Source organism: Brachycentrus maculatus, unplaced genomic scaffold, assembly GCF_059751285.1.
Source record: "Brachycentrus maculatus isolate JH-2025_06_01 unplaced genomic scaffold, ASM5975128v1 h1tg000281l, whole genome shotgun sequence".
NCBI classification, from domain to species: Eukaryota; Metazoa; Arthropoda; class Insecta; order Trichoptera; family Brachycentridae; genus Brachycentrus; species Brachycentrus maculatus.
In genome coordinates this window covers 171,987-196,377 of record NW_028281032.1, presented here as the reverse complement: position 1 = coordinate 196,377, position 24,391 = coordinate 171,987, and positions in this window count along the sequence as shown.

Here is a 24,391-nt window from a genome sequence, read left to right as displayed (position 1 = left end):
GTTAGGTTTTGGTTCCACATAGTAGTCGTAAATATGAAGTCTGTCAGGTCCTAGCTATATCAACTGCGCGCCGTAGTATGAATACAAATCCTTTCTTCTCGTGTATGTAACATCAGAAGGAATGTGATTGGTCCGGTAATAAGGGCCACGTGGTTTTCATACATGATGGATCGCCCGAACTACGTTTTTATTCTGCAAAAAATATCAAAGACGACACACACGTCACGCGTCGGATTTGTGACCCGGAAGGGACGTGAATTCATTATAAATTACGATTAAATTATTTGGAAAATAGGTTACGTAAAAAAACATCCCTTTATCACAGAGAGAAACCTTTATTTAGAGAAATTTGAGATACTGTACTTCTCTGAGCTTCTAAAATCAGGTAATTTCATTATCTGGAAAACAATTTATGTAAAATAACATCCCTCTATTTCTGTCCAAAAGCTTTTAAAAAAAATAAGATGCTGTAATCTTCAGAGCTTCTAAAAATAGCTATTTAAATTATTAACACTATTTTTAGTGTATCCAAATCCTTGTTAATAAATCTAGGTTTCTTTACTGAGAAGCTATTTTTACATTTTGACATCTTAACATAGATCACTAAACCAGCCTATGATAGGTCATACGCCATGTGTACAGTTTGGGAACAAGTATTTGGACACACTCAAAATGTTGAATATTGTATTTGTAATAAATGCGTATATTATAAAGCAATACATAAAATATATATTAAAAAATAAAATTGCAATTTATAAAATTGAAATGATTAAGGAAAACAACGGAATCCAAACTTAGGTGTTAATTTTTAACAAAGTTTAGTAAAAGTTGAACATCTTCACGGCAGTCGTAACGGGGTAATATTCACCACTCATAAAACGAGGCCATGAATAACCAAAACCGTTCTGCGGGCTGCCTGAAAAGTATCTAACTACCTACTGAAAGTACTGCAATGCAACGAAATAAATATCTTATAATGAACATCGCGGGGCTATAACAACTTTCGGTATTATTATAGGCCGCCCGGGACTGCGGGGTTCCTACCCCCTGCTAAGGGAGGAATATTTACATAAAATCGCTTGGAACCGCAATATGAGAGCATTGTTTTCCTTTCTCTTAATTCATTCGTTACCTTGTTTTTAATTACACGTACGAAATATCTCCGTAAATTAATTGAATTCAACTACACTGCTCATATTTTTGGATATTCTAGATATATCATTAATCTCATGACACAGTACAGTAAAACCACCATTTAGCGGTATAATCGAGGGGAGAGAATTCCTTTAAAGCTGAAAGTCTGTTGTTTAAACAAAGTCTTAATTTTTTTTAAATAATTAATATTTGAAGCACTAACTTTGTGATTTTCCATTTAATAATTAAAATGTAACATTGTTTCAAAATCACTGTAAATTTTAGTGATTTTATAACAAAGATACATTTTAATTATTACCTTGTTTTGTTGAAAATATGAACACTTTATTTAGATAAAAATAAACAATTTAAACAATAACATTTTTGGTCCGTTATTTCCAAAGTTCGTTAAATAGAGGTCCTTTATATTGAGGTTTTACTGAACATATGAGTTCACAACAGCCATCTATGTTGGATCGAGAAAGCCTTTATTAAGTAGAGAGCCCTTCTATTTGGATGTATCCAAGATCCGAAACCCAGATTATTTTTAAAATTCTGGGATATGCTAAAAATAGCCTACAAACATGATTTTAAAATTTTCATGCAGCTTATAATTTGATCAGTTATTTTTTTTGACACCATTTTGTGTGTGTCCAAATACTTGTTCACAAATCTGGGTTTTTCCATTTTAGAGATTTTTAACTAGGTATTTTTGTAAAATGATCACTTATTTGAAGTCATGAGATTATTGATATATTTCGTTCCAAAAATTTGAATTGTATGGTTGTCAATCATGGGTAGCATGGTGAATGTTGCACGTGTGTAAAGTGATCACTTAACCAGCCTATTGCAGGACATAAGCCCTGTAACTCAGACATCCATATTCTTTATCATCTATCTTGAGATGCCAAGAAAAGGTTATTATTTGAAAAAAACATAACAAAACTCCAATCTTATTCGAATCAAACATTTTTAATTAATGTTTTACTTAGTTAATACCATTCGAATTGTCTAAAAGTTCTATTTCTTTCAATTTGTCTACTAATTCGTAACTGTTTTTAATTTTGAAACTAGGTGATTTTTTTTTGTTAAAATTGGAAATGTGGTTTAATGTTTTAGAGAGATAATAATTCGGTGCAGAGAAGCCGGTATTTACTAAGTAAAACACTTATTAAAAATGGATAGATTTTAGCACAAAGTGACTACCGAATCAATTTGTGAAATTGATTGAAAACATTTAATTTATGAAATTGAACAGAAAGTTTGATTTGAGACACTCAAAATCAAAGCTATAAAAAGTAATAATCTTTTTTAAGGAGGCAGAACGAAAGAAACGGAATCGAGAAAGCGATATTTTCTATTCAATTTAATCTTTATTATTGTGGTTTTATACATTAACAAAAGCCTAATTACCGAGAAAGGATGGGTTACTCTTGTTCTGCTAGACTTTTTAAGTCGTACTGGAAGCAAGAACAGATTTTATGGTTCTTCGTTTTATTAGAATCCAATACTGGTTTGTTACTTACTTTATGTCAGATAGTTGGAAGGTTTTTATGTTTGGTTTCCTTTATTTGCGAGGAATTTAAGACTTCGGAAATTTAGACAGGAGTGAAATGGTTTCAAATAATTAATTTTATAGATAGTAATACAGAAAGCATGACAGATTCATAAAAAAAGGGTTATTCATATTATTTATTGATTTGGTATCATTTTGTGAAAAAAAATTTTTTTTTGACATCTCAATAAATATGAAGAAGAATATGGACATTTACGGGGCTATTCACCATTTGGTGAGGATTAGGGTTGAATTTTGATTTATTTATAATTATTAAACCCTTTATTGTAAACCCTGTATTGTATAAACATGTATTTAAGCTCAACACGGGCCATGCCTAAAGATATTATACGAACATATAATTAATAAAATATAAAAAATATATCTTCTTTATTGTTTCGGCATTAACTTTGTGGTATGACATGTAACAATGATTAAAGAAAACACTTGTTTTATACCACTTGAGTTTTATTAAAGACTACATGTTTTTGAAGTTAAACTGCCATCATTCAGTTCTGTATAATAACAATGATAATAATGATGATAACAATGAAACATGTAGTCTTTAATAAAACTCAAGTGGTATAAAACAAGTGTTTTCTTTAATCATTGTAAAAAATATATCTGTGAAATTATTTTTTTCATAATGTAATTTTATAATTATGGTACAACAATGAAAGAAAACCCCATTAAGACAGATATAGCAATATGTATCCTCCATAATTTTTTTGCTAAATAAAATATATGAATAAAAAACAATAAATAACAGTTATTTATATGTTGTATTAACAGTGGGCCAATTAACTTTACGGTCCTTTGTTTCTCCTTTCTAGCAGTAGGTATTTTATTGTTAGTCTGAAGTCTGGCTAAGCACATAGTCAAACTAAATTATACACCTTTATTGTCCAATATATGAGCCCTTAAGTAAATATAAGCAAACACTTAAAATATTTAGCTCAACTCTGTATTGTTTGCTGTTTTGAATATTACTCACAATGTAAATGGCAGTTATAATATAATTATATTATACTCGACATTTTGAGGGAGTTCTGTTCCGAGAAATGTACTCGTGAAGGCTTATATTTAATTATATTGTGATCAAGAAACAAACAAGATTTTATTTGAGATTAGTATGTTTAACGACATTTTGAGTGGGTCCAAATATTGTTCACAAATGGGGATTATCTCCGATTAGGCGTTATTTTATATTATTTTTTGTCATCTCATAAATTAAGAAGAATATGGAAGGTTCACCATAGATGTCTCTAGTGGAATTCTAATGTTAAAAGTACTATGCATCAAAATTGGATATATATATATATATATATATATATATATATATATATATATATATATATATATATATATATATATATATATATATATATATATATATATATATATATATATATATATATATATATATATATATATATATATATATATATATATATATAAATATATTTATTTTTTATTTTTTTATTTTTTATTATTGTTTTTTTTTTAATTCTTCATCTTTGTTGAGATGTCAAAAAATAAAATAAAATACGTTTTGTTTGTTAGTGCTGAAATTCTAGAGAGGAGATTCTCACCGAAAATGTCAGCATGTGTGATAATTTAAAATTTGATTTGTAATATTACATGATGTGAAAAGTGGTGTAGGAGAGCTTATAGGGGTGGAAAGATAGGTATGTTAGGGGGTGTGACGCAAGCTCTGTTGATACTTGCGCCAAGTAGGCTGTACTCTGCGGAGAGAGGGTTATGAATATAAAATATAAACATGCCAAAGAAGAAGTGACGGAATTTGTAAAACTTCCACGCTAACAAGTTAATATTTGATATTTGTAAACTTTGTCGTGAAACAACTTTATCAAAATGTAAATGGGTACTTTGTACTTAAATTGCGGGAGACTTGTGTCCCTGTTCACTTGAGTTCTTTTTGTAACACTGTGAGAAGGTATTATGCCTGAATTTTGTGATGCCGACCATTCTGAATATTATATCCAAAAACTTACCGACTATAATTAAAATGTAACTTTGTATTAAAATCACTATAAATATTTTCTTATAACTTAATTATAATGTATACCGGTTTTGAAGCTAGCCGCGTCTGATAAAGAAGCGGTTAGCTTCGAAACCGGTAGACATTATAATTAAGTTGTGATAAAATATTTATAGTTATTTTAAAACAAAGTTATATTTTAATTATAAAATGGGAAATCACAAAGTTAGTGCTTCAAATATAAATTATAGTTACTGACTTACCTAAAATCACGCCGCTTCACCGCTGGAGCAGGCAGAGAGAATTTTTTTGAAAGCTGTGCCACTGCATTCCCAGATCTGATACAGAAGCACCTGGCTTCCTGACGGATCTGCTCTTGGAAAGCATAGTTTTTTTTTTAAATACTAAGTTGCGAAATTTATTGAAAATGTGAAATAACATGATATTGTATCCCGATTTAACTGTTAATTTAGATTTAAAAGCTTTAAATATCCCTGTCACTGCCAATCTAAATAAATACAAGTTTGTAAATCCATCACCAAATTTTCTAGAGGTACCTCGGTGTAGGCAGTGAAAGGGATTAGTATTTAGTTCAGTTAGTCAGCTAGATCCGATTTCGACCCGTCGTTGGCCGGTACACAGACGCCCACAACCCCGACCAGCACAGCAGACAGACAGTCTGCTGTGCTGAGAGAATAAAACGACCGCAAAGTCTGTCTTCGCAAACATTCTTCGCCTCTTTCATATATAAACATAAGTATATATTAAACATACATCTCCTCAAACATACCCGCCAATTATTTCGACTCCTGACCTGACCGTTTTCAAGTATTTTTTTTGACACACTTGATCATGCTTCGCCTTTCTCGGTCATCCTCTGCTTCTATTACTAACCACATTTGATTAAATTATTTAATTACTAACCACATTTGATTAAATTATTTAATTAAATTCGTTTAATGACATATGTGTTGAGATGGCTTGGGAATGTGAATAAAAAAAGTGAAGAAAGAGGAGTAAAACAAACTTATGAGGCGAATGTGGTTGTTAATATAAGCAGAGGAAGACCGAAGAAGACTGGTGACCAGTCTGATGATGTCGGTTAAGAGGAAACCCAGTCACTGGTCAAATAGAATCCACGTGGAAAATAATAATTCATATGTATAAAAGTTTTTGTAATTAATGTATTTGATTTAGTGCTTTACGCACCAAAGAGTGTAGTGCGGTAAGAAAAAGAAGAGAAAAACTTAATTTTTACATTCAGATTCAAACAAATATTTTGTCAACATTTATGTAAAGCAAATAAAGCGCTTATTTCATTAATGTTTTCCACAGATACTTTGTGGCCCATTTTATAATATCTTTATAAAATTAATTAACTTTGTTTTCACCACTTTTTTATTTATACAATTCAACCTACCGGTTTCAACAATACATTGTCATCATCAGGGTTTATTTTAAATAAAAAATATTAAAATATTCTCACCAAAAACTTCCACACACTCCATAAAATTCCTAAATTTGATTTAGGAATTTTATGGAGTATGAGTTTTTGGTGAGAGTATTTTAATGTTTTGGATTTAAAATAAACCCTGATGGTGACAATGTATTGTTAAAACCGTTAGGTTGAATTGTATTAATAAAAAAAGGGTGAAAACAAAGTTCATTAATATTATAAAGATAAAGCGCTTATAATTTTGTGTTTTATTAACTCAAAAGTATATCCGTTAATGCATTTTGTAGGAGCTTAAAGCTCTCTTGATGACGCGTTGAAGTGAAGATCTCCGTTTCTCGCAAAAACAACAAATTATTCTGCTCCTCGCAGTGCCGAGTGGAGCGTGGAGGCTAAGTTAATCATCCCCTAGAAGATATTTAGTAAAGCCAAAGTACTGGTACTTAGCAGTAGTGCATGTAGTTGGTAATGCTACAGCAGACACGCCTTCCCCGCAGTGAGCTTCCGGCACGTACTCTATTGTTTTTTCCTTTTTAACCCTCTCTTCCTGTGAAATTATTCGAACAGCGAAGTTTCTCGAAGATACTAAGCCAATTATAAAATACCACAAAATAAACATTCATCACGTTTAAATATGATTTCACTACTGTAGATCGAAAAAAATATTTTATATTTTCCATAATTTTATTGAAATATTGTTATTTTTTCCATTCTCTTATTTCCTTTTGTTATTACTGCTACATATTTTATTTTTGAGAGTCAAAATCACTCTCAAAGAAAGAGATTTTGACTCTTTCTATTTCTTCTTCTAAACCTTTATCCGCATCCGGTAGTGTATAGGGCACTGCGTTATATAAACAAAGTGTTATCTTGATCGTTAACACGTGAAGGAAAGAGGATCAGCCCTCCGCTTCAGGTGACAGTCCAGGGTAAAATTGAATAGATAAAATAATAAAATAAACTTTATTTTTTTGACCCTCCCCCCTTGGAATCGAACTCGGGACCTTCAGTTGGGTAAAAGGGTGCTGACCATTATACTACAGAAGTGGATAGCTGAGAAGTATTAAAGGTTTATGTAGGAATTTAAGTTTTGTAGGAATTTTGTTTTGACATTTTTGGTGGAATTGCATTTTATGTAATAAAATAACAACTTTGAGTAAAAAGTATTTTTAACGTTTATTTTATCGAACCAGTGACTGGGTTTTGTCGTTATCGATATCATCAGACTGGGGTTTATTTTAATTTAAATAATATAATTAAATTTGCATACAAAAATCCATTTCTATTATAATATTATATAAAATCATACTTTAAACACTTACCATAACTTATATGCAATTATTACAAATCAAATATTCCTACATTATTAAACATACCTACAAATATTATTTCAATAATAATTCATTATGTCAAAAACAAATGATTTATGTTCATGATTTTCAACCCCTGCCTTGTTGTGTATATAACATCATTTTACTAACAATTGTTTAATAATATTTATTTATTCAATTTAACTTCATCTACAGAAAAAATGTACATGGGCTGGCTTATTGCTAATATGCAACATCACCAAACTAACCAAAAATTGTACAGTTTTATGGATCACGATTATTTTCGATTTCAAAACTAGAAAGAGATTAGTATTTTTTTAAACTATAAAGTTAACATTTAAATAAATTAAAATTTACTTACATTGTATTTAAATTATTACAATAAACTTGCTTAGTTAAAAAAAATACTATTGTCGATAGAACCGATGGTGATAGTACTAAAAGTGATTTTTGAAATGTGAAATGATATTTGATGAAATGCAAATATATAAATAAAATAAAAATACAAAATGTTTTTTTAATTATTTTTCAATCAATGGTACTTGTATCGATAGTACCTATGGCAATTTTAAGAATCTCAGAATGAAAACGTTATTTTAACTGTAGTAAAATGCTTTTATATTATGACAAGGTAGAGTTTGGAATTAGAAGGGGGTTGGCTATAAAACATCCCACCCCGAGGCGAGGCATATTGCCGATAGCGCAAGACGTGAACATCTTATCGATAAAAGATTCCGCAAAATAAGGCAAGAAATGAAGGGATTTGTGTGAAAGGAGGAAGAAGGATATTAGGGAGAGAGGGATGTATCAACAAGTCTCGCAAATCCCGGACAATCGCCTTTCCAGACCGCGGTTGAATGCGACCCTATATTTTGCCATACAATCGAAGGAAAGGTCATGTTTTGTTGGGAGTCCTATTTAACTTGTACTAAAGCCTTCGCCAACGCTAGGAGGTAGCGTTTTAACCTGTTTAACAAGAACAACTTTATCCAGCTTTTTGTACTTTTAAATTACGAAGTTCTTCTTCCGGATTCGAGGAAAAGAATATCGAACCGTGGGCGTAGCGAGGAAATTGATTTATTTTAATTAATTCACCCTTAACTGTTTACTCTAAACTCTAATGGATACTAATATTATGAATATAGAAATTCCTGATGTAAGGAAATTAAAAATATCTTATTAAAAATCAATAACAACGTATAATCTATAATACATAAAGATCCGAAGTAATATTTTTTTCATCGTGTAAAAAAAGGTAATACATCGATTAAGAATTAAGTTATAAGTTAAAAATGCTTTAAGTTATTACATTTAAAATAAACTATTGTAAAAAATGTACACAAAACATCGCGGTACATTTAGTAAACAATATAAATGTTTATATTTTTTAAATAAAATTAAAACAAAACTAACTAACAAACCTTCACGCCGCTTCCCGCGGGGGTAGGTAGAGAAAAATAATGTCACAATAAATCTGTTTTTGCTAAAGATTATCGATAAAATTAAGAAATATGTCGAGATGGTTTGGGCAATATACTGGTATGTATTATACAATTTTATACTTACATTTCAAATAAATGATGAAAATTATATAATTAGAAATTAATAAAATTAAGAGAGTTTAAAACAGTGATAAGATATGGTAAGATATATTAAAATGATAAAGGAAACACTTGTTTTTATACCACTTGAGTTTTTTAATGACTACTAGTTTCGGAAGCTAAGCTAAACTCCCTTCGTCAGGACTGAATAATAACTAGTATTATTAACCATATGAAATAAAACAACTTTGTTTTAACCACTTTTTAGAAAAAGTGGTTACAACAAAGTTCATTTTAGTTTATGAAGTTTATAAAATGTGCCACAAACTATCTGCGACAAACATTCAAGAAACTAATATTATTAGTTATTATTCAGACCTGACGATGGGAGTTTAGCTTCCGAAATAAGAAGTCATTAATAAACTCAAGTGGTATAAATTTCAATGTTTTCCTAATCATTTCAGTGATAACATAATAATGTAAAATAAATAAATACAAATCACTTCATAAGAGGTGTGACCAATACGTAATTGTTACTTTTTCAGTAACCTGATTGGGATGAAAGTCGTTACTTTTTCTCAGTTAATATTTCTTTTCAGCTTAAGATATTCCATTTAAATTTCATTGTTATAAAAAAAAAAAGAATTTGATAACAATAAAATTGTTAAAATGAAAATAAGAAAGATATCAGCTTATTGTGTTTATATTAATGACCATCTATATTTACAACATTTTGAGTGTGTCCAAATACTTGTTCACAAATCTGGATTATCTCCAATAACAGCAGTATTTTCCATATTATTATTCATATTTTTTCTGTTCCATAAAAAGCTTCTTTTCATCTCACCAATAGATGTCTCTAGTGAAGTTCTAGTGATTCAAGAATAATGTTTCAAAATTGGTTCATTTATATAGATAGAACTTCCAAGAATTTGAGAAGTGCGGTTGTCAATAATGGGTAGAATTGGTGAATGTTACACGTGTGTAAAGTGATCACTTAAAGAGCCTATGACGGTCGTCAGCTCTGTCAGACTTCCATATTCTTTTTCATCTTTAATGAGATAAAAAATAATGTGAAAATTAAACTTGTTTTTTTTTTAAATAACCGGCAAAGCCTCTATTTCAGGGGCTTCACAGAAAGGATAATAAAGATAGGGAAAGTAGATATGAAAAATATATCACCAACACCCAGACCAATCAAAAATAAATAATTTATTTTTCAATTGGCGGGAATCGAACCCGAAACGCCAGTTTCGCAGTCGAGCGTCTACCCACATAGTATATGGATACTTTATGGGTAGATATAAGAGCGATAATTACAGTTTATGGATAGTTCCTTGTTTGTTTAAACTATGCCTCAAATATTTACGCAAACAGAGAAAATGTAAATTACCCCAGATGTAAGATAAATGCTTTCATTAGGATACACTGTTCATTCATTTCATAAGAGCCAACAAAAGGGATCGGTTTGTTATTTCAATTTTAATCTCACTAAACATTGTATTCATATATTCATTTATGTATACCATAATGTAATTTGATGAAATAATATACTTTTATATTAATTACTTATTAAAAAAATTGTAACATTTTAAATCAGCATAGATTTTGGATGTTAATTTATACGAGTATGAGGGAATTTGAAAAAGAACGTGCAGTTTCGAAATGGGCGAATGAATTAAAACCCATTTCTTGAATGTTTTTCGCAGATACTTTGTGGCACATTTTATAAACTTTATAAAATAAAACAACTTTGTTTTAACCACTTTTTATTGGTACACTTCATTGGTACACTTTATCGAACCGGTTTCAACAAGAACCTTGTCATCATCAGGGTTTATGTACAAAATTCTAAAACATTGACATACTCATGCTCAATAAAAACAACATTTATGAGTTTTTTCCCATTTTTAAATCATATTTTTTTATATCTAATTTTCATATGGTGTACGGAATGCGTGGAAGTTTTTAGTATCGCAAAGGAAGGGTAATTAACTATAACCTAACTATGAGTATTTCAATGTTTAAGAATTTGCTACATAAACCCTGATGATGACAAGGTTCTTGTCGAAACTGGTTGGATAAAGTGTACCAATAAAAAGTGATTTAAACAAAGTTGTTTTATTTTATAAAGTTTATTTTAAACCCAAATTAAATATGGACTAAATTCTTAATTTTGTTTCTAGAGACGAGAATTTAATGGTAATAATGCCAATCGGAGCATATTAATTTGATTGCGATTGCGTCATTATAGCTCCTGATATATGTGACATAATATATCAGGAGCTCAATAATCTCAATATCTTAAGCTGAAAAGAAATATTAACTGAGAAAAAGTAACGACTTTCATCCCAATCAGGTTACTGAAAAAGTAACAATTACGTATTGGTCACACCTCTTATGAAGTGATTTGTATTTATTTATTTTACATTATTATGTTATCACTGAAATGATTAGGAAAACATTGAAATTTATACCACTTGAGTTTATTAATGACTTCTTATTTCGGAAGCTAAACTCCCATCGTCAGGTCTGAATAATAACTAATAATATTAGTTTCTTGAATGTTTGTCGCAGATAGTTTGTGGCACATTTTATAAACTTCATAAACTAAAATGAACTTTGTTGTAACCACTTTTTAGAAAAAGTGGTTACAACAAAGTTCATTTTAGTTTATGAAGTTTATAAAATGTGCCACAAACTATCTGCGACAAACATTCAAGAAACTAATATTATTAGTTATTATTCAGACCTGACGATGGGAGTTTAGCTTCCGAAATAAGAAGTCATTAATAAACTCAAGTGGTATAAATTTCAATGTTTTCCTAATCATTTCAGTGATAACATAATAATGTAAAATAAATAAATACAAATCACTTCATAAGAGGTGTGACCAATACGTAATTGTTACTTTTTCAGTAACCTGATTGGGATGAAAGTCGTTACTTTTTCTCAGTTAATATTTCTTTTCAGCTTAAGATATTGAGATTATTGAGCTCCTGATATATTATGTCACATATATCAGGAGCTATAATGACGCAATCGCAATCAAATTAATATGCTCCGATTGGCATTATTACCATTAAATTCTCGTCTCTAGAAACAAAATTAAGAATTTAGTCCATATTTAATTTGGGTTTAAAATAAACTTTATAAAATAAAACAACTTTGTTTAAATCACTTTTTATTGGTACACTTTATCCAACCAGTTTCGACAAGAACCTTGTCATCATCAGGGTTTATGTAGCAAATTCTTAAACATTGAAATACTCATAGTTAGGTTATAGTTAATTACCCTTCCTTTGCGATACTAAAAACTTCCACGCATTCCGTACACCATATGAAAATTAGATATAAAAAAATATGATTTAAAAATGGGAAAAAACTCATAAATGTTGTTTTTATTGAGCATGAGTATGTCAATGTTTTAGAATTTTGTACATAAACCCTGATGATGACAAGGTTCTTGTTGAAACCGGTTCGATAAAGTGTACCAATGAAGTGTACCAATAAAAAGTGGTTAAAACAAAGTTGTTTTATTTTATAAAGTTTATAAAATGTGCCACAAAGTATCTGCGAAAAACATTCAAGAAATGGGTTTTAATTCATTCGCCCATTTCGAAACTGCACGTTCTTTTTCAAATTCCCTCATACTCGTATAAATTAACATCCAAAATCTATGCTGATTTAAAATGTTACAATTTTTTTAATAAGTAATTAATATAAAAGTATATTATTTCATCAAATTACATTATGGTATACATAAATGAATATATGAATACAATGTTTAGTGAGATTAAAATTGAAATAACAAACCGATCCCTTTTGTTGGCTCTTATGAAATGAATGAACAGTGTATCCTAATGAAAGCATTTATCTTACATCTGGGGTAATTTACATTTTCTCTGTTTGCGTAAATATTTGAGGCATAGTTTAAACAAACAAGGAACTATCCATAAACTGTAATTATCGCTCTTATATCTACCCATAAAGTATCCATATACTATGTGGGTAGACGCTCGACTGCGAAACTGGCGTTTCGGGTTCGATTCCCGCCAATTGAAAAATAAATTATTTATTTTTGATTGGTCTGGGTGTTGGTGATATATTTTTCATATCTACTTTCCCTATCTTTATTATCCTTTCTGTGAAGCCCCTGAAATAGAGGCTTTGCCGGTTATTTAAAAAAAAAACAAGTTTAATTTTCACATTATTTTTTATCTCATTAAAGATGAAAAAGAATATGGAAGTCTGACAGAGCTGACGACCGTCATAGGCTCTTTAAGTGATCACTTTACACACGTGTAACATTCACCAATTCTACCCATTATTGACAACCGCACTTCTCAAATTCTTGGAAGTTCTATCTATATAAATGAACCAATTTTGAAACATTATTCTTGAATCACTAGAACTTCACTAGAGACATCTATTGGTAATTTCAATATAATTAATATATTTTTAATTATATTTTTAGAAAATTTTTGAAAAAATATATTTAATTTTTCATTCATGCTAAATTTGAATGAATACAGGATGCCGTTTTTGTAATTAGGCGCCTCATTTCACTATGCTTTAATGGGGGTTGAAAACTAGGTACCGCTAGAATTCAGGAGTCTATGAACAAACAAAATATCCAGAGGGTTTAATATGTTTTCATTGAAATATGACGAAATATGTTGACAGCTACAATATATTTAATTCATATCCTAAACATTATATACATGCTTTATCACCGAGTATTTTGTCCTTTATCTGGTCTCTTGACCAGAAAGTTTATACTACAATATCTTCTTCTTCATCACTTAATCCCAACTTATCGTCTTTGTTGAGTGTCGGGGTCAGCTCTCCTCATCCTCAAGTAGTAGGTCCTACTGTCATGAGCAACGTCTCCTAGGGAATGCCTTCGAATCATGTTTTTTTTTTTTATTCTGCAGCAACCATGAATTCATTGGTCTTCCTCTAGTTGCCATTCTAAGAGAACATGCATGACGATTGCCTGTTCGCAATATGATTAGATTCTCTGCATCCTTATGCCCCATACGATTCCAATTGCCTATATTCAAATATTGTATATAATAAAGAACCTATGTGGTCTTTAATAAAATAACATTTATTCCATTTAAATTTCATTGTTATAAAAAAAAAAAGAATTTGATAACAATAAAATTGTTAAAATGAAAATAAGAAAGATATCAGCTTATTGTGTTTATATTAATGACCATCTATATTTACAACATTTTGAGTGTGTCCAAATACTTGTTCACAAATCTGGATTATCTCCAATAACAGCAGTATTTTCCATATTATTATTCATATTTTTTCTGTTCCATAAAAAGCTTCTTTTCATCTCACCAATAGATGTCTCTAGTGAAGTTCTAGTGATTCAAGAACAATGTTTCAAAATTGGTTAATTTATATAGAACTTCCAAGAGTTTGAGCAGTGTGGTTGTCAATAGTGGGTAGAATTGGTGAATGTTACACGTGTGTAAAGTGGTCACTTAAACCAGCCTATGACGGTCGTCAGCCCCGTAAACGCCCAGACTTCCATATTCTTCTTCATCTTTGGTGAGATGTAAAAAAAAATATATTTTCAAATATTTGTTTGGTCAATTTTTTTTAATTTAATAAAGCAATTTGCTGATTGCTTTGAAATTTCGACACAACGTTACACACTACCTTTATAAACTACATCACTGAGAGAAATATGACCACGATTGAATTTTTGTACAAACGCTGTACAATTCTTTAATACAATTCAATAGCGAAAGCTTTCATACGTCGGTAACAGACATTTTTCGGGTGTTAGCAAACTTTAGAAAGCATAACAATAAAATAGATTGATTTTGTGGACGCGTTAAATAAATGTTTGGTTAGAATTAGGATTTAAATTTATTTCAATTTGAAGGCAAATGACGTTAGAAATATAAGCAATAACTAAGGTAAACTTGGTATGATAAAGTACTGAAAATACTTGAAAGAAGTCGGGTCAGGAGTCAGAATAATTGGAGGATATGTATGAATGAGTGCACGAACGTGGAAGAGGCGAAGATTATTTACAAAGACATAGAGTGATGTGACGTTCTATTCTCTCTGCCTACCCCTTCAGAGGAAAGACATAATAGTTATGTCAGTAAGGTAGTCAAAATAAAGAGCAACTTTTTCCCATTTGAATAATATTGTATTCCATACAATTCAATAATATTTTCACAAGATAATACTTTATATTCACATATTCAGGATCATCAGTAGCGGAAATCTTTCAGTATGGCCTTATATTATTTCCATCAACAGATTTAAAGGTAAAATGGTCCCAAATAAATATTTATTATTTCAATTTTAGTCGATCAAACAAGAATATATTGATTGGCATAACTTTAGAAATGAATCGGTTTTGTTGGAATAGTAAATTCCACATTTAATTTATTTCACGAAACCTCCTGAAGCGTTCAGTTTTGATTTATTTTTAGATAATTTTTTGCACTTCACTCAATTTTATAATATTTCTTTAACTATTATTTATTATTTCTATAACTCGTTTTTATATTGAATGAAAATATTTGTGAAAACTGGTATAAATAGGTGCCCATGACATTTAAATACAATGTGTTCATCTTTGATTACTAGGACACTGAAATAATGATTTTTTATGGGTTATAAAATATATTTTTTTTATATCATGGCATAGTACTTAACTTGATTAGTTAGTTATTATAAATAATACAAATTCGTCGAATGTAAATTTTAAATTTTACTTATAAATCGACTAATGGTGCAAAGGACACAACATAGTATAAAAGTAGTGTTATCTTGATCGATAAAAACGTAAAGGAAAGGTAATTAAGTAAATATTTATAATATTTTTTGTGTATTAAAAGCATTGATAACTTTTTGGTATGGTAATAAAACACACTTAGTGGTACGGAAAAATTCTAATTGTGATTCATTTGTCGTCTTTCTCTCTTTCAATTTTTTTTTATTTTTATACAAATGTCAAATCGAAAATTTTTTTATTTTAATTTTAAAGACCTGACGATGGAATGATTTTCCGAAAACGGTAGACACAAAGTGGTATTACACAATGTAAACAATGGATGGTAAGGAGAGTGATTTTGAATATTATTTAATTTATTATGAACCTCTAAAGGTTGGAACTTATGACCCTCAGAACGGTCGGTAGTAATTTTTAATTCAACACCCTTTTAGCATTTTTCATTAAGACTGACTGAAAAAAAATAAAAATAAATTGCTGGAAATATCATGGTAATTATTATATTTTGTTTTAATTTTTTACCCTCAGTAATGATCGGTTTAATCCGCCTCAATAGCGTAATAGTCGAAGCGTTCGTCTACAGAGATGGAGATCTTAGATTCGATTCCTAGTAAATCTTAATTATTTTTCATCGTAATATTTATTTGATATTATCTTGGACTGATACTTAAAACAAAGGGATGATCGCCTTACCGTCATGTTTTTAATTATCGATATAACACTGCTTATATGCGGTACAGTGCCTTACACATCATTGAGTGCGGACAAGCGTTAGAAAGAGAATGATTGATTGTCCTTATCGATGATTGAAAACCGTGTTTAGAAAGCCATTTAAAAAAAAACTTTATTTCATTCAGAAGACCTATCCAATTTCATCTCTAATAACTCAGACACTCTTCCAATCTCCACGATGTCATTCCCACATTTTTCATAAATAAAATGTTTTCCTTTTTGAATGTTTATGATCTCCCAGGACGATTATTCTTGTTAGATCAGCTTTGGTGTATTCACGCCTTTATTTAACTTATTTTACAAAGTAGTGTAAAAGTACAAAGACGCCAATTTATTACTCCGTTAATGATGGTTTGTTTAAGACAAAAACGATATCAATGTCCATCTGGGTCGATTTCTAAAAAAAAAACAGGGTACAAAGTAATATTTTTTATCTCGTAATTCTTTTAAGTTATTATCTCGTCATTCACTACACATGTTCAAATCACTTCAAATAACCTTTCTTATATTTTTAATTATCTCTTTTTTAATCTAACATACAAAGTTTTCTCATTTCATTCTTTTTCGTTTTCCTAGCCATGTGTCCTGTTTTTTTTTTATATAGAGGAATTAGCATCCTGCGATGTTGATTCCCAGCTGTCAATCCATCTCTTTGGTGATCTGTCCGGGAATTGTCTACCATGAGGTTAGCTAGTAAAATATACATGGTTGATAAACTATATTTACGAACTACACTTGGATGTCTTGACTCTGGCCAATGTCTGCACACGACGGATTCTTGAGTTCTTTGAATACGTTGCGCGTGGCAATGAGAATATCCAGAAATGACTGGTTGTGATCGGCAGCCTGGAGGGGAAGAGAGGGAGAGGAAAATCTCCTACACGATGGACCGATAAAGTTAAGTCAGTAGCAGGCACCTCGATGGTTGTAGAGCTATGTGCATTGCAGTCAAGGGTTAACTGAAGAACAGTCATTGCTTCTACAAGGGTCACAACACTCAGTAATGAGGAATGAGACGAATAATGAAGAAGAAGGTTTACAACATTTTGAGTGTGTCCAAATACTTCACAAAATCTGGATTATCTCCAATTAAAGGAGTTTTTTATCTCACCAATAGATGTCTCTATTGAAGTTTTAGCTATTCAAGAATAATGTTTCAAAATTTGTTCATATACTTACATATATAGAACTTCCATGAATTTAAATAGTGTGGTTTTCAATAATGTGTAGAATGGGCGAACTTGGCGATGGGTGATCACTTGAACCAACCTATGACGGTCGTCAGCCCCGTAAATGCCCAGACTTCCATATTCTTCTTCATCTTTGGTGAAATGTCGAAAAATAATAAAAAGAAGGTTGATGAAGTTAAACATAATGAGAATTTAGCCTAAATTTATTAATATATTAAAAAAAAAAAAAATTTTTGTGCAAAAATATATTTTCTAACGTTTTCAATACAACTTTTTAGACTTACTTTTATATACAGAATTACATATTTAATATAAATGGAAGTTCTAAGTAGGCAATAAAATTATGTTGAAATGCTCAAAGAGATTGACACTGTTTACATTTTTTGTTTTTGTAAGGAGAGTACTTACTTTTCTCGAGTGTTTTTTACTATGACAAGACTAATCAGTGCTACTTCCTGTCCTGAGATACTTCCTGTCTAACAGGGGCGGACTAGGGATTATTTTTTTTATATGTTGCTTATGATTTCATAATCCGCATGTCCGCCTTCATGTCCGCCTCCGTAGTGTAATGGTCAGCACGCTCGGCTACCGTTCTGGAGGTTCCGGGTTCGATTCCCAAAGGGGGTAAAATAAATATAAGTGATTTTTTCACTGTAATATTTATTTAATATTACCCTGGACTGGTACCTGAAGCGGAGGGCTGATCACCTTTCCTTCATGTGTAAACGATCAAGATAACACTGCGTTTATATGACGCAGTGCCCTATGCACCATTGGGTGCGGATAAGGGTTTTATTTTTATTATTATGATTTCATAATAATGTTTAGTTGGAAAATTCAAAGCTTCTTTTCGGTTCTATAAAATTCGATAAAATTAATTTTTATATCATGCTTCAGATAAATTATAATTGCCAGAAAGATTCATTTATGATCTAAGTTATAAAAAAGGCTTTTAAAATATCTAATAAAATCGATAAAAAAAGACAGAATTTCTTATTTTTATTAAAATGTTCAAAACATTATTAATTGGAAGTACACAATAGAGTTTTGGTTCCAACCTTAATATAGTTGGCAAAAGAAGGATAAAGTAGACTGAACGTAGTTGAAATGCGTTCACTCAGACGAATGTGCGACAAAACATTGTATGATAAATGTTCAAATGGTGAAATAAGGAAAGGATTCAAAGGCTGAGATAAGTATTATCGATAAAATTGAGGAAGGTGTGTCGAGATGGTTTAGGCATGTGAATCAAATAAGTAAATAAAGAAAGTTCTCTACGAAATAAAAACTTGTCTGAATCTAACATAGATGGCTGTTGTGAACCCATATGCACTGTGTCATAGGATAGGATAATATCTACATTAGAGTTCCAAAAATATACGAACCGTAAGTAAGAAAAGATAGTTAAACAAATTTATTAGGCGAATGTGGTCGGTAATAGATGCAGAGAAAGATAATTTAATATTAAAAAAAATGGAACACGATGAAATCACAGCTGACGTATTTTAAATTAATATGTCAAGTTATCTTATTTAAATTGAAATTCCAATAAAAAAATAATAAACTTTTTTAATTGACGTAAATTTTATATATCATACAAGAAAAAGTGACCAAATGCATTTTGTACAAAAACGTGATCATTGACTATTCGATATCTTACTAGCTTAATATTGCCCTGAAAACATCCCAAAGAATTTTTATACTTGGAAGTATAATATATTACTTGTTAAAAATGACTAACTGCATTAATGTTTATATTCTTGCTAAGCAAAAGTGACTTAAATTGCCCTCCTGAACATTTTACGTTTTGTTAGTTGGTCACTTTCTCCTGTACGACTAAGATTTGTAGCTTGATAGAAGAAAATCCTGTACGACTACTTTTCCTGTACGATTTCCTGTACGAATCCTGTACGATTATTTTTCGTTGATAATAAGACATTTCTTAAATTATCGTTATTTCCCAGTCCGTCACTGTTCTCTCTTCACAAATCTCTGCAAGGGTGGGAGCTAGATGATATAATGCCCGGAATGAAAATACAGAACGGTACACGGGTCACTAAAAGCCTACCCTGTCGTATTGTCTTAAAAAGGTAAAATGTCAACTAGGGACTGATGCTATTGTCAGGAATGGAGATTTTGAAGCCAAGTGTACAAGAGAGATGCGAATCTTAATAAAAGAAAGAACCTACAATACATTAAATTAAAATATAATGAGAATGAATTCATTCAAATAAATAAAAAATATTTAACCGAAAATCTTATATGAATTTATTATTGATAAAAATGTTACTTTATGATTTATGAAATTAAGTAAAAGAAAATATTTTAAAAACTACATTTTGAGTATCGTAGAACGGGGCTACTTGAACTTTGATATGTTACTTGAGCCCAGTACCATAAAAATATTTACATCTGTGCTTGGTCTACAATAATGAACGTGTCGACATGATTCATAGTTTCCCTAACAGGTGACACTTATTGTCACGATACGTTTATTATTGTAGACCAAATACAGATTTTTTTTTGTACTGGGCTCAAGAAACACATCAAAGTTCAAGTAGTCCCGTTCTGCGGTATGTTCAAATACTTGTTCACAAATCTGGATTTTTTCCAATTATGAGTAATTTTTAAAATATTTTTTTTGACATCTCAACATTGATGAGGAAGAATACGGAATCTTGGCATTTACGGGGCTTACGACCGTCAAAGGCTGGTTTAAGTGTTAAAGAGAGAGATTGCCAGTGTGTAAGGGCTTTTAAAGCCTACGCTACGTCACTGTTGTAAACTTGACTGCTTGGTAGGTCGCCTTCCGTTTAGAGACCTACCTGAGTCACCACACAGAATACTGTTTTTGAATTCAATTTTTCCATAATTTACTTACAATAAGTTCAAGGTACCGCGTTCTTATATCGTGTATATCAAAATGTGCGTATCAAAGTCAAACTACCTCAAAATCAAAAGCTTAAACTTAAAAAAAAAGTCAAAAACAAAGTAAAAAAATGTAAAAAAACCTATTTTTGTTTTTGAAGCAGTTTGACTAATTAGCGTTTAATGATAGAATTATCCATTTAACGTAAAGCGTTTCGGTGCTATAAATTTTCATAATATTGGATCTATTTTTCGATGAACCTGTACATCCTAATTTAGAAATACAGAGATTTTCATGCAGATCAAAAATATTTTTTTACATAAGTAACCCATTAGGGTCTTAATTTTCTATGTTATTCAATTTCGTCCTTCCAACTAGCGGAATTCTCACAACACTCTCATCGTGTTTAATTGACTAGCGTTGTATATAATACTAATTTGTATATTGTGTATCTGGGTTAAGAAAAGATAATTCTCCGGATTAGAGAGAACCGACTGTTTGTATTATATAATACTAATATCCGTAAACACTGTTGAACTAACTCCCACAATTCTTGAAGGAAATCGAAATCAACAATGGTACAATTTTCTAGTACTAATATGGTATATTGTACAAACTATGGTTTTAAAGATAAATCTAGGAATAATAAGCGTACGTTTTGGATATTTTTTTAGATCACATTAATAAGAAAAATCTTTTGAAAATTTTTACATTTATTAAAATCCATCTTCGCATTATACTGGCGAGTTTACATATCGTGTTGGATGTTTGGGCTCGATTTCATGGAACTCATATATATATATATATATATATATATATATATATATATATATATATATATATATATATATACATATATATATATACATATATATATATATATAAATATATATATATATATATATATATATATATATATATATATATATATATATATATATATATATATATATATATATATTGTATATATATATATATATAAATATATATGTATATATATATATATATATATATATATATATATATATATATATATATATATATATATATATATATATATATATATATATATATATATATATATATATATATAAACACATATTATATAAATACATATATATATATATATATATATATATATATATATATATATATATATTGTAAAGCAATCGGGCTTCTTTTCGGGGAATGATGTGTAAAAGTGGGTTGGAAGATCTCAACTTTCCACTTGAAATATCTCATTATGTATTCCATATATTATTACCCTAATTGTTTCATTACGTGAACACGTGTAAGGGTAGTATCGGTTGACGACTATATATAAGGTAAGCCCTGTGTAAGGTACGTTGTGAATAGAGTTGTATGTATCATTGTATGAACATAATATCATGTAATGTATAGATGAACCCTTCCGAGAGATATAAATTATATCATAGGTGTTTCAAGTTGAGATGAAGCGTCAAATGTTTAAGTATGAAAAAAAAGATGTAATTTAAAGGATTGTGGTTATGTTGGTTACACATTTTTCGGTGGACCTGCATTTCATATAACAAAATAATAAGCATATTTTTTTTGGCGAAAATTTTTAATTTGACAAGTGACCGAGTTTTGTCATTACCGAGATCATCAGACAAGTGTGAGGCTAGACAAAATTTTACGTTTCCGAAAAAATCCTATAAAATATAAAAAATACATTTGTTAAATAAAATTATTTTAAATCACTTAAAACCTATACTACAACTTAAATGTTTGTTTTATAATTTAAATTAATTTTGTCATAAAAAATTATATAAAATTCGATTTTCAACCCCTGCCTTGCCGTGTATTTAACATTACAGAATTTTGTGTAGTCTCACACCGATATGATGATGTTGATAACGACGAAACCCAGTCACTGGTTGAATAAAATTTACGTTACTCTAAATACTAGTTCGTTTATCTGAATTATCTCCAATTAGGAGTTTTTTTAATAGTATTTTTTGACAACTGAACATAGAACAATATGGTGATTATAGTGACATTACGCTTACTCCTTTCAAGAACGTCATAAATCAAAAATCGTAAATTTTCAGTTGTGCATGGTTTTCGGAATGCCCAGAAAATGTACTTTATCACAGCAAAAGTGGCATATTTAAACTTAATATTTACCCGCTACAGGGCAGAAAGTGTTGTTTTTGCATTTTGAAGAAAAAGTTTGTTTTAATTATTTTTTTAAATATACTAAATATTTTTCAAATGGAGAAAAAACCTTCAGGTTTTACCTAAAAAGACCCGTTGCACAATAAAAAGTTAAATAAGTTGCTTTATATTTATTTTTAAGAAATTGTATCACATTTTTAAACTTTAAAAATGTTCTCCTGAAAACTCAAGTTTTTGATTTATGACGTTCTTGAAAGGAGTGAGCGATATATCAGAAATTTATGTTGAGATATTAATATAAAGAGGCACAATCAAAATTTGGTAAACGAAAAAATAACAGTTAACTCATTAGTCACGTCTCTACTCTATACCCACCCTATTATTTCAATGAAACTTTTATCGGAATAGTTTCCTACAAGTATTTTCCGTTTAAACACAATCTTTCTCCCGGGATTATGTAACTCAAATCTTTTCTAAAGGGTATTTTCCTAAAAAGGCAACTTCATATTAACGAGTTTAGATGCCATCACATGTTGCCCCCTTCTTGTAGCTGAAATTCTTTTCCAACGAAAAACTTGGAATTAGGGATGACGGATGATTCTCCGAAATAATATGCCATAGCTTTTTATCGCCTCCTCGAACAAAGTTGTATTCTTATATTCATTTTCGTCGATAAATTCAGTAAGGGTAGTATCTCTAGGGGATAAGTTTAGTGAAATTTCTGATTTTATTGAAAGAGGTTCGGGACTTTGGGATATTTTCATTTAATTCTCACAGGACATGATATTACTCTAATAAGGGCTATTACGATCTGGGACTTCTTATTTATTAAATCATATTTTTTATCTTCTTCTTCATCTAGAAAAAACTAAACAAAACTATCGAAATCCTTTAGTACACAACCATGATAGACGATTTACACACAACGAAGGTTTGATAGTCCCAAGAATTAACAATAAATATGGGAGTCGAACACTCCAATATATCGTTCGGAACATGTTCAATTTGTTGCCAACGGATGTTAGAGGTCAAAATAAAATATAAAACAAAGGCAAAATAAAGGAATGGATAAAAGATCAAGAGTTAATTTAATGAAAATTATAAAATGTTTATATTCTTAATTTTTTCTCTTTTTTGTTAAAATCGTTAAAAACAATATAAAATGTATTAAAAAAGAACTCCGCCGACAGGACACACAATGTGGCTTGGCGGGTCTCTGCAAAAAAAAGAAGTTCGAAATATGTAAAAATTGTGATTTAAAGAAATGTATACATATAAAAAAATAATCTACTTTATAAAGATCCTCAGGATCTGTCATTGTCTCCGACTTTCGCTCTTGGGATGTTGACTGCCAGCTATCTTTCGACCTTTTTGGAAGTCTGCCTGGGGGTCTTCGTCCTTCAGGGTTTCCTTGGAGGGCGATACGTGGAAGTCTGTCTTCTGATATTCTGTTTAAATGCTCATTCCAGCATCGCCTTTGTTGTCGTCCCAACCTCGAGATATCTTTAGTTTTGATTAAAATAATTATTTACAATATTTTGAGTGTGTCCAAATACTTGTTCACAAAGTCTGGATTATCTCCAATTACAGGAGTTATTTTCATATTATTTTTTGACATCTCATCAAAGATGAAGAAGAATATGGAAGTCTGGGCATTTACGGGGCTGACGACC